Here is a 16,568-nt window from a genome sequence, read left to right on the forward strand (position 1 = left end):
CAGTGGGGTTAATAATAATTATGATTATTCTGAGTAAGGATGATTAAATTATCAGTTTCAGAGAACACCGAGTCTAATCATGATTTTGGCTGAAATGAAACCATTTGGTTTGAAAAGAAAATATGCCTAAATGCTTCATCAGGCAGAATGTAATTAGTAAAAAATCAGGCATTACATGTTTTGCAGCTACAAGAATTACAAAAGAAGTAACATTAGCAGTTGACTCTTTCAGTACTCAATGAATTTTCAGTATCATTCTGGGAATTAAAAACAAGGAAGCAAATCACATTCTTAGTAGAAGAGATTTCATCAATTTGGCTGAATTGAAGGATCCATTCCCTAGCTGACCAGGATACATTTCATGGTGAGTTCTTCATGGTCGGGCAATAAAACTGGAGCAACAATGTTTCTTAAAACAGTCTTTGAAATTCCAAAGTATGTTTGCTTTGATGACAGACTAAAAACATCAGAAGACCCCCTGACAGCTTGGCAGCCATTAGAAATTTGGGATACTATTTTTGGAAGACTCCCACTGATGTTCAGTGTGTCATAAACTGTTACCACTTAAGAAACATGTGTTCTGTACAGAGGAAAACCTATTCTGGCAGTATGTACCATTTAAACCAGACAGATGCAGAATAAACTTGCGAACAGCATTTGATGCTGAATCAAGTGACCTGTAGAGCGGTGTAGCGTACCTTGGTCAACAGAGTGGTAAAGCAGCAGAATGAGATTGAGGGAAACTTGTAGTACTAAAACTAACAGAGGGCTTGAAAGGAAGAAAGAACTCATCCAGCAGTTCATTCTGCAGCTTACCCCTGGCTAAGATCGAAAGGAAATGCCAGCAGAGTTGTGGATCCAAATGGTATCATGTTTGTAATTCCCTTCCTTCATGCTGCCCAAGAAAGGAAACATACGGTACTACGAGCACTAGGTATGATTCTGCAACATAAAGTGGGAGAGAGAACAGGAAACCACACATAACTGATTTCTACAATATGACGAAGAAAGATATAAAAAACTTTGACCAACTTGTGGAAACATGTTGCCCAAAGAGCCACACTTGTGTTAAGTCAGTGTCTTTGTCTGACAATATGATAGGTAACTCAGCACACAGTGTATTTGTACTGTGACTGCGGGTTAACCCTAGGCGAGTCAGTTTAACAAGATAGATAATAGTACTAAGGAACAACAAACAAGGCATGCAAAAATGCAACGTGGTTACTATTGCACTGAGGACCGTAAAGTATAAACAGTGTACTTTGAATGCCAAAAACACATGCAAACGACATGGAACAGCAACTTTCAAATACTCTACAATGCTTGCATCTAATTATCCCTTAACCCTTAAAATGGAAAGGGGGATGGGTGGGTTAGGTGATGTTTCTGGAGGACAGTCTCATCCACGCAGTAGACCCTGAACATACATGAAAAAAATAATCTCTATGGCAAAGCACTTCCCATATTTAGTTATGTGTTAAATCTAACACCGGCCGAAGACACTGTATGTATGTGCATTTTCGGGACACTACAAGAATAGTTGGCAGGATCTTAATTTTCGGGATCTTGAATTTTTTCCACAGTTCTTTATTCATCGCTTGAATTCAGTGCTGACTGTTATCATTTAGATTACTTATTCGTTTAAAGTTTGTGTTGTCCAGGAATATTTAGTCAAGATCATTGTGGACCATAATTGATTTTCTTAGGCTGGAGACTTGAGAATAGATTTAATGTTCATTTTGGAGTACGAGTTGTATTTTTTAATGGTAGTTACTTCAGTATGCGTATATATATATATATATATATATATATATATATATATATATATATATATATATATATATATACACTAGATGAATCCATCGATCATTAAACAAGTGGTTTGAATGAAAGTTGTGTCTTTTAGTGCGTCTTTCCTCCTGGCATTTCCTCCACCATTCTTCACCAAGAGAAGAGTACAGCCCTCGACCCCGTGCCTCCTGGTTGGTAGGTAATAGCCGGGATTTATTTTGCAGTGATACAAATCACGCTTCACAGAATCGAAGTATCTCCAAAGCTGTCCTCCAACTTTCCCTCATTCCATGTAATAATTATTTTAGAATTCGACTGCCATGCATTCTTATTGCATTGCCAGTCCAATGGAATCTTGTCCTCCTCATGTAAATATAACCAAGTTAGAATTTACTGTATCCAGGTCCACATATGTCACTGGGTGATACCACTGTACCCTAAGGACATTCCTCGGATCAATAAATCAAGCAGGATAACCTAAGCATTGTGAATATTTTCGATTGACTTCAATGTGAGAATTCTGAAGAAACTCTAAGAGAAGAACCCTAAAGGCACTGCTGAATTATCGATTTACGCTGAATATTTCCTGTCACACTAAATTATTATTATTATTATTATTATTATTATTATTATTATTATTATTATTATTATTATTATTATTATTATTATTATTATTATTATTATTAGATGAAATTTATTCATATAGAACAAGCCCACAGGGGCCAATGACTTGAAATTCAAGCTTGCAAAGAATATGGTTCTGGTAAAACTAAGGTATACTTAACTTAACTTTTTTATTAGGAAGAAGTAAGAGGAAGTAAAGGGAAATACAGAAAGAAGAGATCTAACTTATTAAAAATGAAGAAAATAAATTAATAAATAGGAACTGTTGGCTCAGTATCATATGAGTCTATCAGTCGAGAAACATGCCAAGTGCCATCCTGGCCCAAAGTATTTTTTTATTTAATTTATTATATTTTAAAAATGGCACTTGGCATGTTTCTCGACTGAAAAGCTCATATAAACTTTCGAAATATATTACCAAACTCTTGTCCCCGTTACTTGGAATTATCCCCGATTCTCACATATGTAATTGCCTAGATTTAGTTGATAAATTAAACAAAATCACTTTTTGCCCCACTGATGGATTCGGTAGTTTTGATGTTTGTTCTCTTTTTACTAAAGTCCCTATAGATTGTATTTTAGAGTATCTTAGTGATGAACTATTCCATCACGGATTACCTCTACCTGTAAGTCATATTATTTCACTCACTAGGTTGTGCATTTGTGATTGTATGTTTATATTCAGTGGTGAATTTTACTAACAAATATTTGGTATGGCAATGGGCAGCCCTTTATCCCCACTCCTCTCAGACTTCTATACGGAATTCTTTGAAAAACGATATTTACCTAATATCATTTATACTCCTTTAAAGTGGTATAGGTGTGTTGACGATATTTTAGCTGTTTTGCCTGCTGGTTTTGATGTAAATGATTTACTCTAATTTGAATAACCAGGTACCATCCATTAAGTTTATTTTAGAATTAGAAAAAGAAAATTGCTTCCCTTTCTTATATGATTTAATACTTAGAGAACCATTTCAATGCAAATTCAGAATTTATAGGAAACCAACCAACAACTTAACTTATGTCCATTTTTATTCAGGCCATCACCTTAATATCAAAAATACATTTTTTTCTTCTATGTTTTTATGAGCATTGCGCATTGTCAGTCCCCAGAAATCGAATACATAAGAAAAATAGGGACAGATTTAGGTTATCCTTCACATATACTAGATATTTGTTATAATAAAGCCCACAAAAACTTTTATAGTGAAAGTAACATGAAGAAAGAAACCCCTAAGAACATTCTTAGCTTGCCTTATTTTAGTGGTTTTGAAAACATATCATTGTTAAAATCTTTTAATGTCAACCTCGTTTTTCCTATAATAACACACTAAAAGGAATGTTAATAAAAAATAGACCGAAAGAAAACAACAACATAATATGTAAAATTCCATGTTTGGGCTGCCCTCTTTTTATATTGGCCAATCTAGCAAAGATTTAGATATATGCATTAAGCAACATAAGTATTCAGTCAAAACTGGACAACCATATATTCATTCATTTAAGTGAAAACTCTCACAGGATAAATTGGACTGAAAGTTCAGTGATTATCAGATTGAAAGATTTCCCTTTAAGAAATCTTTTGGAATCCGCTATTATACAGCTTACTTCCAGCTGTAATTTCAACCTTAGCCCTGGCATGTATTATTTGGACCTCTGTATTAGAAAAATGTTCAAGAATGTCCTAAAAGGTAAAATCACTGACTTAATTACAAATTAGTTACCTTATATATTATATTTTCTATGTATTCGTATGTTTAATACCATATTTTTTTGTAAAAATGTTCATCTTACAAAAAAGTTTATTGTTTACAAAAAAAAAGAATTAGTGAGTTGTACTTTTATAACATTTTTTGGTGGTCAGTCACGCCCTTGCATATTCTTTTAATTGTCCTGTCCCTGCATCTGAACAGTTGATCCTAATCCTTTGTAAAACCTCTTAAATATTTAACCATGTTTTGACAGTTCTACTAATTCTTCAATTGTGTTGGATTCCAGGTACATATTTTTTCCTTTGTAATCCCCATCTGTCATTTATATGAGCTTTCTTTGTGAACTTATTTTTTTATTTCTTCAGTCTGCTAAGTAAAGGACGACAGTTGAAAGGCCTTGTAGCACTCTATTGTCTCTCTTTCGTTCGTGGATTTTGTCTTTATTTATATATTCATCACATTCCATAGTTTCGTGATTCAGTTACACACACATATGTATACATATTTATATATTATATATATATATATATATATATATATATATATATATATATATATATATATATATATATATATATATATATATATGAAATGAACACATGGAAACGTGTTTCACAGAAATAAATTTCTGACTCACCTCAATGGTCAGCGGTTCTGCCTTGTCATCGCGCAAGTTGAGTTCGATTCCATAGGGAGGAACGTCTTTTGGTCCACATGATGAAAATCCTGAAAAAAAAGTTTAACGTAAGCAGTGAAATAAACACATGGCGATTAGTACTGTGACACATCGTGAATAGAGAATTGACTTCCTAACAACCGGAAGGTTAAGGCCGTGTAGTGACACTCCTCCATATTCGTACAAGTAACAAGAGACCAGACCGTGCCACGCTTAACCTGTCACGGCTGAGAATCAAGGATGATCCCATTGCCCAAATATCTTCTGCTTGTGCGTCTGCAAAAATTCGCATGAATTTATTTAACAGAAACAATCCACCAGCTTCCCACCGGCTCCTCCACCTGACGGTGAAAATAATCTTTTAAAAATCTTTGCAATTCTCTCTCTCTCTCTCTCTCTCTCTCTCTCTCTCTCTCTCTCTCTCTCTCTCTCTCTCTCTCTGATGTAACAGAGCATCTTACCGTCAGAGAAGGATTCCTCATTTGCTGCGGAAATATCACTTGATATTTGGGGCGAGTGGAGATGTAGGAGATTGCACCATGTATAGAAGCAGTGTATCTAGTCGAAGTGTGTCAGCAGGCGCAGCATCCATCCTGTGTGTCTTTAAAGGGGATTCAGGGGAAAGAAGTTTTAAATGTTTTTGTATTTTATAACATACAGACATCCAGACATGCATCCATGTTTCTTGCAGAAATATAATTTTGTCGGGTACTTTTCTATTTTCAACGTTGCTAGCGTGTGACAATATTCACACAATCGTTAAATGCGTTTCATTATTTTTTCCTCTCAAATGCAAGCGATGCCAAATAAAGGTATTTTACTGATGATGAAATTGTCTTCTTTATTCAAAATAAGTCCACCTCGATTTCATGTTACCCGAATGACTTCGGGTATGGTTTCAAAACAGCTGCAGTTAAGTGAATTTCAAGTAATTTGAGAGTTGCTCGTGACATTGGTTTGCTCGGCGACTTTTTGTAACTGACCCTCAGCTGAAATTGTCTAACAAACTCCATGAAAACTTTATACAAGCAATGCTTACATTTCTTCTTCTTCTTCTTCTTCTTCTTCTTCTTCTTCTTCTTCTTCTTCTTCTTCTTCTTCTTCTTCTTCTTCTTCTTATTATTATTATTATTATTATTATTATTATTATTATTATTATTCAAAATGTTATTATTACATAATTTTCAAAATCTGTCTACAAATTAAAACATACGATAAGTGGAGTTAAAAATTAAAACATAAGAATATAAAAAAATTATAAAGTAAAAACAGACATATGCGTGTATACATAAATAAACAAGCGTTGCGTAATCATTTTTTTTTAAATCAAGACAAGTACAGAGGGACTTAGGATATTGGTAGTCCATGACTTACCTTCAGCATACCAAAGAGATATAGCAGAAGTGTACTACATTGGACCATGGCTGATGGTCGCCTGATATGGTAATTGATATTATTATGAAAAATTTACACACACACACACACATATATATATGTGTGTGTGTGTGTTTGTGTATGTAGGTATGTGTGTGTATGTATTATATTGTACAGTGTATGGCAAAAGAATAGTAAAGAAAATTACTGTTTTTAAGATAGTTTGAATCTGCTGTTGCCTGGACATGAAAGGATATTTGTGCAGGGAAATTTAAATGTGGTGTTGTTGGTAGATATAATTATAATTATGAAAATGTATTTTCGTAAAGAATCGTGGGTGTTCGGAATACATGATTTCCATAAACTTCTCATAAGTATACTTATCAAAGTGAAAATGGTAAGGAAAGGGGTTATAGACTTATTTGTTGGATGTAATGACGAGATAATGAGTGGCTGAAAGAATATCTGTTAATTATATTTCTTCAAGTGAATGGCATGGAATGAAATTGGGGCTGTAAATGTAATTAAGACTGGTGAGCATGATAAGAAGGAAACGAGAAAAGCATATGAGGAGAAAATGATTGAAAAATTGGCTAGGTTGAAAGGTACTGTGGTGGAAAGAGTGTAAAATGCCATGATAAAGACACAGGGACTGTTGAGATATTTTATTAATAGAAAGAACAAATAAAAACAATGAGGGGCGGTGTGATGAAATTAAAGGATTAGTCCTGGCACAATGGAGACCATTTAAAGTGCAGTTACATGGTAGAAGAGATGGTGATTGGAAAACCAAAAGAAGAGCGAAAGAAGGCAGTGATAAAAGCAGAAGGGAGATGGTGAGCAAGAGCTGTAGGGAGAATAAGATGTATTTCACTGAGGTAAATGCCAAGAGAAAAGTTAATGAACAAATGGATCTCAGAATAAAAGATGCAAATGGAAAGTTGCTGTCTGAAATGAATGCATCCTGTATCAGTAGAGTGAGTATTTTGATGAATTTTTGAATGCTGAAGAAAGAAGAGAGGCAGAGGATAATGATGCAAGAGAAATATGGTTAGTTTAAGTTTGAGAATATTTTGGCAACTAAGAGGCTGAATAAAAAGACGGGAGGAGTGGATGAGATCACAAGCGAGATGCTGTGATATGATGGTGATAGTATGACTGAAATGTTGAGGATGGTTTGTAAGACATCCCTGGATGAAGAAAAGTTCTTGAACTAATTGTATAAAGGTAAAGGTAGTAGAGGCAACATAAAATTTGGGACATTACTTAGAAGACCAGTAAAGGTGTATAGTAAGGTTTTGACCGAGGAAATACGAAAGAGCGTAATATTAACAAGAGGATAACGTCTGTATTTGGCACACATGGGTATAGAAAAAGATTATGCTAGAATTCACTGAGAAGTAAAAAAAATTAAGTATATCTTAGTTTAACCAGACCACTGAGCTGATTAACAGCTCTCCTAGGTCTGGCCTGAAGGATTAGACTTATTTTACGTGGCTAAAAACCAATTGGTTACCTAGCAACGGGACCTGCAGCTTATTGTGGAATCCGAACCACATTATAGCGAGAAATGAATTTCTATCACCAGAAATAAATTCCTCTTATTCTTCATTGGCCGGTCGGAGATTCGAACTCGCGGCCAACAGAGTGGTAGCTGAGGTAGGGTGGTGAAAGGTAATAAGGATATATGATAAAGAGAATAAATTGTTGCGAATTATTAAAACTTTTTTTGAAGGAAATTAAGCGTGACTTTGAACATGAAGATGGAAGAGAGGCTGATGTGGTTGGAAAGTCTGTTTGAGGATGTTTTATATATTTATGTATGGGATGATATGAGAAATCATAGAAAAGGACACAAGGATATGTGCAAAGTACCGGGAAAAGCAAATAAGCAGTGAATGGACTGTGTAATAATTTACGTTTGCAGATGATGCAATTAGAATGGTACTTGGGAACTGCAGAAGCCAGGGAGATTTTAGTGCAAATAGTTGGCGAATGGATGCAGCTGTGTCTATGATCAACGACTTCTACAGTTGTTTGAGAGTGATTATTATAACAGATGCGGTAGGATAAAAGAAGAGGTGTGTCACACCAGGACAAGGGAGAATGCTACATATGGGGAAGCTTACGGCATCTATATAAGCTTAAGATGTGAATTTTTGAAGTAGCAAAAATTTTTGAGTAGGTTAAAAGACTGAGCAGTGTTTTTAGATGTTTTGGCCTTGGGAAAAGAATGGATGATTATGGGATATTGGAAAATGTGCATACCCTGGAAATATTAGAAGGGAGGAGGAGAGGAAGGCTCAGAAAGGGGTGGACAAATAATGAAGAGAGTCCACATTGTCAATACATGCTGTAAGTGATGGATCAAGGATAAACCATTCTGCAGAAAACCCCACAGTATTGCAACATCATACAACTAGACAGACTACTCATCAATTACAAATCAAACCCTTGTATACCCAATTCACCACTCTCCTCGTTCTTTCACACAGTCTCTCGCTTCTTGGAAAGAAGGATCCTTCTGTGTCAGTGCCTCGTTTACCCCATGTATGTAACATGTTCTAGGCACTTCTCTCCTACATCCCGTCACTTCCATATTCGCATCTGCTCTCTCTGCATGACTATACCATCTCCAGAGACTGCAAAGAAACCAATCTCCAAAGACTGCAAAGAAACCACATCGAAAACTCCAAAACCCTTTTTTTTTATTGCATTCATTATCCATATTTCATTTTGGTATAGGGAAATTGACTGACGAATCCATTCATACATTCCAATATAGGCTTTCATAGATACTCCTCCTCTTCCATATGTCTTGTATATGCCCTCCTTCCTTAATGCATCACTTGTTCTGTCTGCTGACATCGCTATTAATATTCATTATTCATTTCATTACTCCCAAATGCTTGTCTACTGGCATTGCTATTAATTTTCATTGTTCTCACTTTTTACTGCTTTTCATTTATAGTCATAACATTTTGTACTTCATACCCACTTAGAATTTTCGTCCAACATGCACTTTCCATCTCTTTCGCTAGTTTTTGCAACTGCTTTCTGCCATCACTAATAACATTCGAACCATTTTCTTATCCCATAAATAATGTGCTTTCTCTGACGTTTTATCAGCACCCATATGTTCATAAAGATATTGGATAGCCAATGAGACATAAAACAGTCTCAGAGTACTGATTCATAATGATAGAAATCTATAATATGAATGCTAGAGTGACAGCATAAACGAACATACAGTCGGTTCTAAATCGAACATTCAAACTTGGCAGGTGGGAGAAAGGAGCAAGGAGCAGTAAACCCGCTAGCATTCGACGCCTGTGCTCCATTTACAAACCATGTGGGCAGGCTCATCTTTGCTTTCATCGCGAGTCAGTACCTTCTTCATTATCTATACATTTTATGTATTTCTTTTGAAATTAATAGATCACGGTTATAAATGCTGTAAGTGACATTCATGTCGTAACAAACGCTTTCTTTTATAAAACTGTACTTAAAAATTTTTCTTTCCAGTGCATTGAAATAAATAATCTTTTTCGCCTTTGTTGGTTTTCACTATGAAAAAAACACTATTTACTTGTTCATGTATAATAAATATTTTTTGCTACGCTATCCTCTTTTCTAGTGGTTTCCCAGTTCGACCAAATAAAACAGTTGTCTCATTTTGAATTTTCACTTAATTCTGTTAAGAATAAGTAAGAAATAGTGTTTGTGTTCAAGAAGTCATGGATGGATTATACATACTTGTTCTCATCAAAGGGAATCATCACTTTATCTTTACTGGATCCGTGCGTGATGAGGGAGAGTAACTTTTCCCTCCACAGTGGTTCTGTTTCTGGACTGCACGTAAACTATGCCCTTAGAAGGTACAAGGTTCAGCTATTATCTTTTAATATAAATTCCTGAAATTCTCGGGATGTCTATATGGAGAATTTTCAGAGCAATATCGTTTAAGGAACATTTCATTCTTAGACATAACATGAAATCTAATAGTGGAAAACAATGATTAGTAAACAACCACGTCTGACTAACTAAAAGTTCAAAATACTCATCTCCCCCCTCACCACCCCCGCCTCTTGACATTGCCGCCGTCAGCACTGCATTGCGTGCGCTAATGGTCGATATTTTATGTCCTTGTAAAGGATTAATTACATAATTACCTATGTGCTGTATCTGGTGACCTCTCGTCCCTTGAGGGATTGAAGGTCATCTCCGTTTTGTTGTTTTTATTTCCGCGATGCGCCAAATAGCTGTTTAATAATGCATGAAATTCAATTACCTGGTACTTATTCGTTTGAGTTTTAGTAACAAATTCTTTTGGGTCGTAATTAACATTTAAAATTTCTCTCTCTCTCTCTCTCTCTCTCTCTCTCTCTCTCTCTCTCTCTCTCTCTCTCTCTCTCTCTCTATATATATATATATATATATATATATATATATATATATATATATATATATATATATATATATATATATATATGTATGTATATATGTTTAGGCTTGCATTTGGATTCGTATGCTTGTCTATGACATATGAGGTAAGTGTGTAAGTTATTTGTTTTATATTTCCATGTCTTTTATCTTTCATTTCTTCATACTGTTATGCATGCTATTGGCAGGAATAACAACCTGTGGCTGTCTGCTGAGTTAAATAAAAAAAACAAATGCTTAATGGGTAGGCATGTGAGTCACCTCTGACCTGAGCTGGGTTAGCTCATCTGTTTTGTGGTGTTGCTGACCTTTGTCTTGCATAGATGAGATTTGCTTTTGTTTGTGTCACATGTTCATGCCCTTTTATCATTTTCACTGCAGCATCATGCTCTCATAGTGCCGTTACTTCCTTCCGTAACCCTGCTCTTTAGTGCTGTGCAGTAGAGATTTGGTTAGTGTGGAAGGGAAGCATGCTTGTGCTTCTGTGTGACCCAGCCATGTGGGCGACCTCCATTGTGTGACCTAGTGTGTAGCGTGACCTCTTATTGCATTGTTCTTTGCTCCCTTCTGTGTGTGTTTCTGGTGGCTTTGAGTGAAGATAACGAACCCGAATTCTGTCGTTGTGTGGGCAAGGGCAACCCCTGCTGTAAATTTATGTCTCCAAAAGCAGTAGATCTACACTGTGTGTATTTCGTATTTTGTGGAGGGGACAAGAGTGTTTGAGAGAATCCACATGATAGGAATATGTTGGATGGCCTTCCCCCCAATGTTTTATTTACAAAAAAAGCTGTTGGACGAAGGGCAGTCATTGGAGAGAACCAATGCTTCCCCTGCCTACCTGTGTTATCACCTTCCCCTGGGCCTTCACCAGCAGTGACTCCTCCAACAGCTTCGTCAGTCCCTCCTCCACTTCCTTCATCAGAGGAAGGCCCCAGGATTTCCTGAGGAAGGTATTGGATATCTGGGTTAAAGGTGGCGTACCCCATCAACAGGCAACAGGAGGTGACCTTCAGAGGGCCCTGGTCTTCTTTCACCATGTGGAAATAAAGGAAGATAAAGACCTATCTAAAGCATCATGTCCACTAAATTCTTTCAAGAAAGCTAATAACATGGACAAATTCTCTTCCAGAAAGATATAGAGGCCAGAATCCACTGGTCCTTCTCCCCACCTTCCACCCCTTCAGTTGCCTCCTTTCCTTCGTTGTTGGTTTCGTCAGCATCCCACCTAACCTCATTACTCTATCAGAGATAGAGATTAGCATCAACGAACAGTGGTAAGAGTGTCTCATCCCATAGAAGCAGGAGGGCAGTGAGACAGAGCACCTTAAGTAGGGTGGCCAGTCCCCTCAGTGTCAGAGAAGAGTTTAGATAAACTCCTTCATTTTCTGCCCCTATGGCAGGCCAGGTACTACATTCCAGAGGATTCCTTCACTGTTCCAGTGACTTTAGACCCAAACATCTGCAAGCTGGTGGGCAACACCCTGCTGGAGCACTTCAAGCAGCAGAGCACTCATCTCAGCAGCACCGAGATGGTTACCTTCAAACTGATGTTAGCTAGGGCCTTATGATCCATCTCCCGGTTGGACTAATGTCAGGGAGCATGGGTCAAGTCGTCCCTCTGGAGAAGTGGTCTTTAGTCAGGAAGTTCTTAGGACCTTCAGGGAGATCCTTCTCATGCACGGTAGACAAGTTGGTCGCCTTTAGGCCAACTTCGTCCTTAAGAGAAGTGTCCTTCCTGTTGGTTGTACAGAAGAGCATTTCTCTGAACAGTTGGCTGAGCCTTCATAACAGCCCCCTCCTTGATTCCCCCTACTACTTCCCTCTGGACTTAATTCGACAGGCGATGGACATCAAGAGGGAGGACTTGTGGGACTTCTTGTTCTTGCAGGCCCCTCCCCAGAAACTGTTAACCCTTTCTCAAGGAGCAGTAAGTAGAGTCCACATGCAGCACAGGTTGTCAGGTTCCAGCATCAGAGCCAAACTAGACCACAGAACATGGCATCAGACATCAGCCAGTCCATTTGTAGTTCCTAACCCTCTCATTGTCATAGCAGGAACAGGACTGGGAAGAAGGGAGGCTCCCCTTCCCTCCTAGCTACCATGAGTGGGTGGCCAATGCCTAGTAGCCAAATGGAGGACCTGGCAGTAATACAAGCAAAGGAGTGGATGGTACATATCCACAGATGGGGATACAGTATGCCCTTTGGGGCGACACCACCCTTTCTGTCCCAGACTCTTGGTGCCAAGGGGGAAAGCACTGCAACAGGAGGCGGAGACCATGCTTAAGAAGGAGGCAGTGGGGAAGGCATCAGATCGGGAGGGGGGTGACCAGTTATAGATTTGTCCACCCTGAATCTCTGCCTCTGGCAGACATCCTTCTCCATAGAGACATCTTGGCATCCATGAGGGAAAACAATTATATGGTGTCTGTAGACCTGCAAAATGCTTACCTGCACATTCCCATCCATGAGACATCAAGGAAGTAGCTAAGGATCATTTTATAGGGAATAGTTTACCAGTTTAATGCCATTTACTTTGGACTGGCAACAACACCACAAGTCTTCACCTGGGTTTTCCAGCTAGTATCAGTGTGGGCTCACTAGCAACCTCAGGGACCAGATCCTGCCTTTTACAAGGCCCTAGGAGTAATAGTGAATTTGCCAAGGTCAGACCTCTCCCCAAAGCAGACCACCAAGTACCTGGGAATGAGGATTGACACCACAGCAGGGAAGCCATATTCATCAAATGGAAGGATTGCCAACCTGATGAGAGTATTGGAACCACTCTTCAACTTGCCCCAACAACCAGCAAAACAGTGGCAGGTCATGAAAGGACATCTTCTCTCCCTGGAAAAGTTAGTCCCTATGGGGAGAGTGCATATCAGATCCCTTCAGTGGCAGTTGAAGACAACCTGGAGGAAACCACAACCCCCCCCCTCACAGCCAATCAAGACAATGGTCAGGGTCAAGGAGGACCTGCTGTGAGGGAGAGACCCCCAAACAACCTACAGGGGATACCACTCAGCTGACCCCCACCAAAGGTGCTGGCATCCCGAAAGCGGTGGGGTGCACAGAGAATGTGCTTCTAGGATGTGGTGAGGGAGGAGTATATCAACCTGTTGGGGATGTGAACTGTCTGGCTTGCCCTCCAACACTTTCAGGAGAACCAAGCAGCGACACCATGTGGGTTGCCTACACAGACATACAAGGGAGGAGCATTTCCCCAGTGGTGAATGACCTAGCAGTTGAGATACACAAATGTTCATAGTCCCATAGTCTGGATCTGACTGTCAGGTCCATCCTGGGCAAGAAGAATGTCATTGCCAGCCAGCTAAGCAGGGCAGATCAGTTAATAAGTACTGAGTGGTCCCTACACCAAAAGGTGGCCAACTCCTTGTTGGAAATGTGCCAGGGAACCAGGAACACATGAACATGTATATCTCCCCATCGTTCAGTCTGCTGAGGAAGGTCAGCAAAAGGTTCTTTGGCTCCCAGAGACTCAGGATGATGTTGGTGGTGCCCTTGTGGTTGCAAGTGGAATGGTACACAGGCCTACTCCACCTCCTAGTAGATGTCCCAAGACAAGTTCCTGAAACTCCCAACATTCTGGGAAGGGAGCACGATGGGAGGTACTGTCAAGTGGCAGGCTCCCTCTGGCTTCACAGTTGGAGACTATCCAATAGCTCTTGTGAAAGAGAGGCTTTTTAGAGTGGTCTGTAAAAGCAATTGCTGACACCCTGGGGCCTTCATCCGCCGGAGTGTAAATGGACAGTCCTCTGCCATTGGTGCCATGAGAGGGACTACAATCTATTCAACACCATTATGAGAGATGTAGTGGACTTCCTGGTGTATCTGAGGGAGGAGATGACTCTCTTCATCATTGCAGTGAAAGGCTACAGAGCTCCCTTGGCCCACGTCTTCAAGCCAAGGGGATAAACCTTTCAAATACTTGGGAATTGTCCGACATCATCAAGCATTGTGAGAAGAGGTGCTCCCCAAGAGGGTTAAGGTCCCTGAATGGGATGTTACCAAGGCCCTCTCCTTCCCATGAAGGTCTCCATTCGGACCTCTCTAGAAAGCATTGGATAGGGACCTGGCGTTAAATACCGTATTCCTTGTCTCCCTTGCCAAGAGAGTGTGAGAGCTACATATGGCCTGTCATTCAACATAACACAAACTCTGTGAAGTTGTCCTCCATCTCTCAGGAATTCGTCCCTGACTTCATAGTCAAGACCCAGAGTCTTACAGTGTCAGACCTAAAATTCAAATGCCTCTCCATCCCTTCATTGAAAGACTTTGTAAGGGGAGATAAAGCTGAGATAGTTCTTTACCCAGTCAGAGTCCTGAGGCATACAGCTCCTCACAGACCTACCTGCAGGAGGCTCTTCGTAAGTATCAGGCAAGAGTAGAGGGAGATCTTCAAGAACACCATCTCCTTCTGGCTGGGGAAAGTTTGGCTGAGGGAGACAACATACCTCCCCAACCAAGAGTTAAAGCCCATAACATAAGGGGTATAGGCCCTTCAGTGGCTTACAAGAACCATTCTGTCCAGAAGGTCCTAAAGGCAGGAATTTGGAAGAGGCAGTCAACCTTCACATCTTTCTACCTCTGGGACTTTGCCCACAAGTCCCAGGATGCATTCATCTTGGGCCCAGTGGTAGAAGCCTAACAGGTGGGACAGTTCTGTTAGCAGGATTGTCTATCATCCCTTCCGTAAGAAGGCCTGGTGAGTACAGGTATGGTCTATCCCAGTCGGGTTTTCTTCTGTGACCTGAGCCCTAAGAGGTAGCTTTGGAAGTACTGGTAGAGTGGCACTGGCAATCCAAGGCATGCTCATCTTCCACTCTGGATCGATCAGCCTTCTGCCTGTTGGTGAGGAGGCCGATACCAAAAATACTAAATTCTAAAGTAATTTGTATTTTTCCAGGGATACAAATGCACGCTTTCATAGGGTAGTTTTTACCCCGTCTCTACTGCCCCTGTGGTTCCGATTTCTCCCAGTCATGGACTTAAGCGATACCACAAAGGGGATGGTTCACAAAATGGATGCACTAACCCAATTTAGGTCACAGGTGACTAATAGGCCTACCCATCAAGCCCTTGTATTTTATTTAAGTCAGCAGGCAGCCACAGCGCACAATGCGTTGAGTACTCCTGCTATGAAAGCGTAGGTTCATATCCTAGGAAAAATACAAAATACTCTAGAAGATGGATATTTTCCTTAGGCAGAGTATGGACATCACCACATCACCTTTTGTTCCGAATTTCTTCTTCTTGATGGATGAGAGCTGTTGATTATCACAAATGGGCTGTTATCTTCTAAGTAATTATTTTCTATTTGCTTAAGTTTTATATTTGTTGTTTAATTTCATGTATTATATGCCCAATTCATATAACTGGGATTAGGTAAGTTATTTGCAAAGCGTTTCCAAACTAACAGTTTTGTATCCCTTTCATGAGAATAGCAGCCTCAGGTAATCAACATTTTATTGATGTTGTTCCTTGCCAGTGCAGAAGATTTGTAATAAGTTTTCAAAGCGCCTTGAAATAGTATATATTTATCTTTTGTTCTTATATACATATTAATTATTTTTTATTTACATTTTTTTTATCCGCATTATGAGTCTCTTCGCTCTTTTTTTCCATTTAGGTTCATTCAGTTCTCTTTGCCTGTTTAGTAAGTAATGACCTTTTTAGGCAAAGTAAGTGATAAGTCACGATTATGAATTATAATAAAGATAACTGGCACAAATCCCTGATACTGTAGAAGAGCTACTGGTATAATTCAATTTTTCTTCGTAATGCCCATTCAGGAAACTGGCAATCCTCGTAAAAAAACACCTTCTTTTACTAAGAAGCTCTTTGTGATATAAACAAACGTTATCATAAGATCTTACACGTAAGGGTTATGTATTACAATAGCTTTTGTTATACAAATGCCTCTTT

At 39.0% G+C, this 16,568-nt stretch overlaps 1 protein-coding gene across 2 annotated transcripts in view; it reads right to left on the bottom strand.

The window, feature by feature from the left end:
• Positions 1-16,568, bottom strand: part of LOC136852011 (uncharacterized) — a 1,117,150-nt gene that overhangs the window by 571,949 nt on the left and 528,633 nt on the right. For both annotated transcript variants that reach the window (XM_067126482.1, XM_067126474.1), the window contains one exon: positions 4,768-4,856. The gene's annotated coding sequence lies outside the window, so the exon portion shown is untranslated. The remainder of the gene's footprint in view (positions 1-4,767; positions 4,857-16,568) is intronic.

Source organism: Macrobrachium rosenbergii, chromosome 3 (genome assembly GCF_040412425.1).
Source record: "Macrobrachium rosenbergii isolate ZJJX-2024 chromosome 3, ASM4041242v1, whole genome shotgun sequence".
NCBI lineage: Eukaryota > Metazoa > Arthropoda > Malacostraca > Decapoda > Palaemonidae > Macrobrachium > Macrobrachium rosenbergii.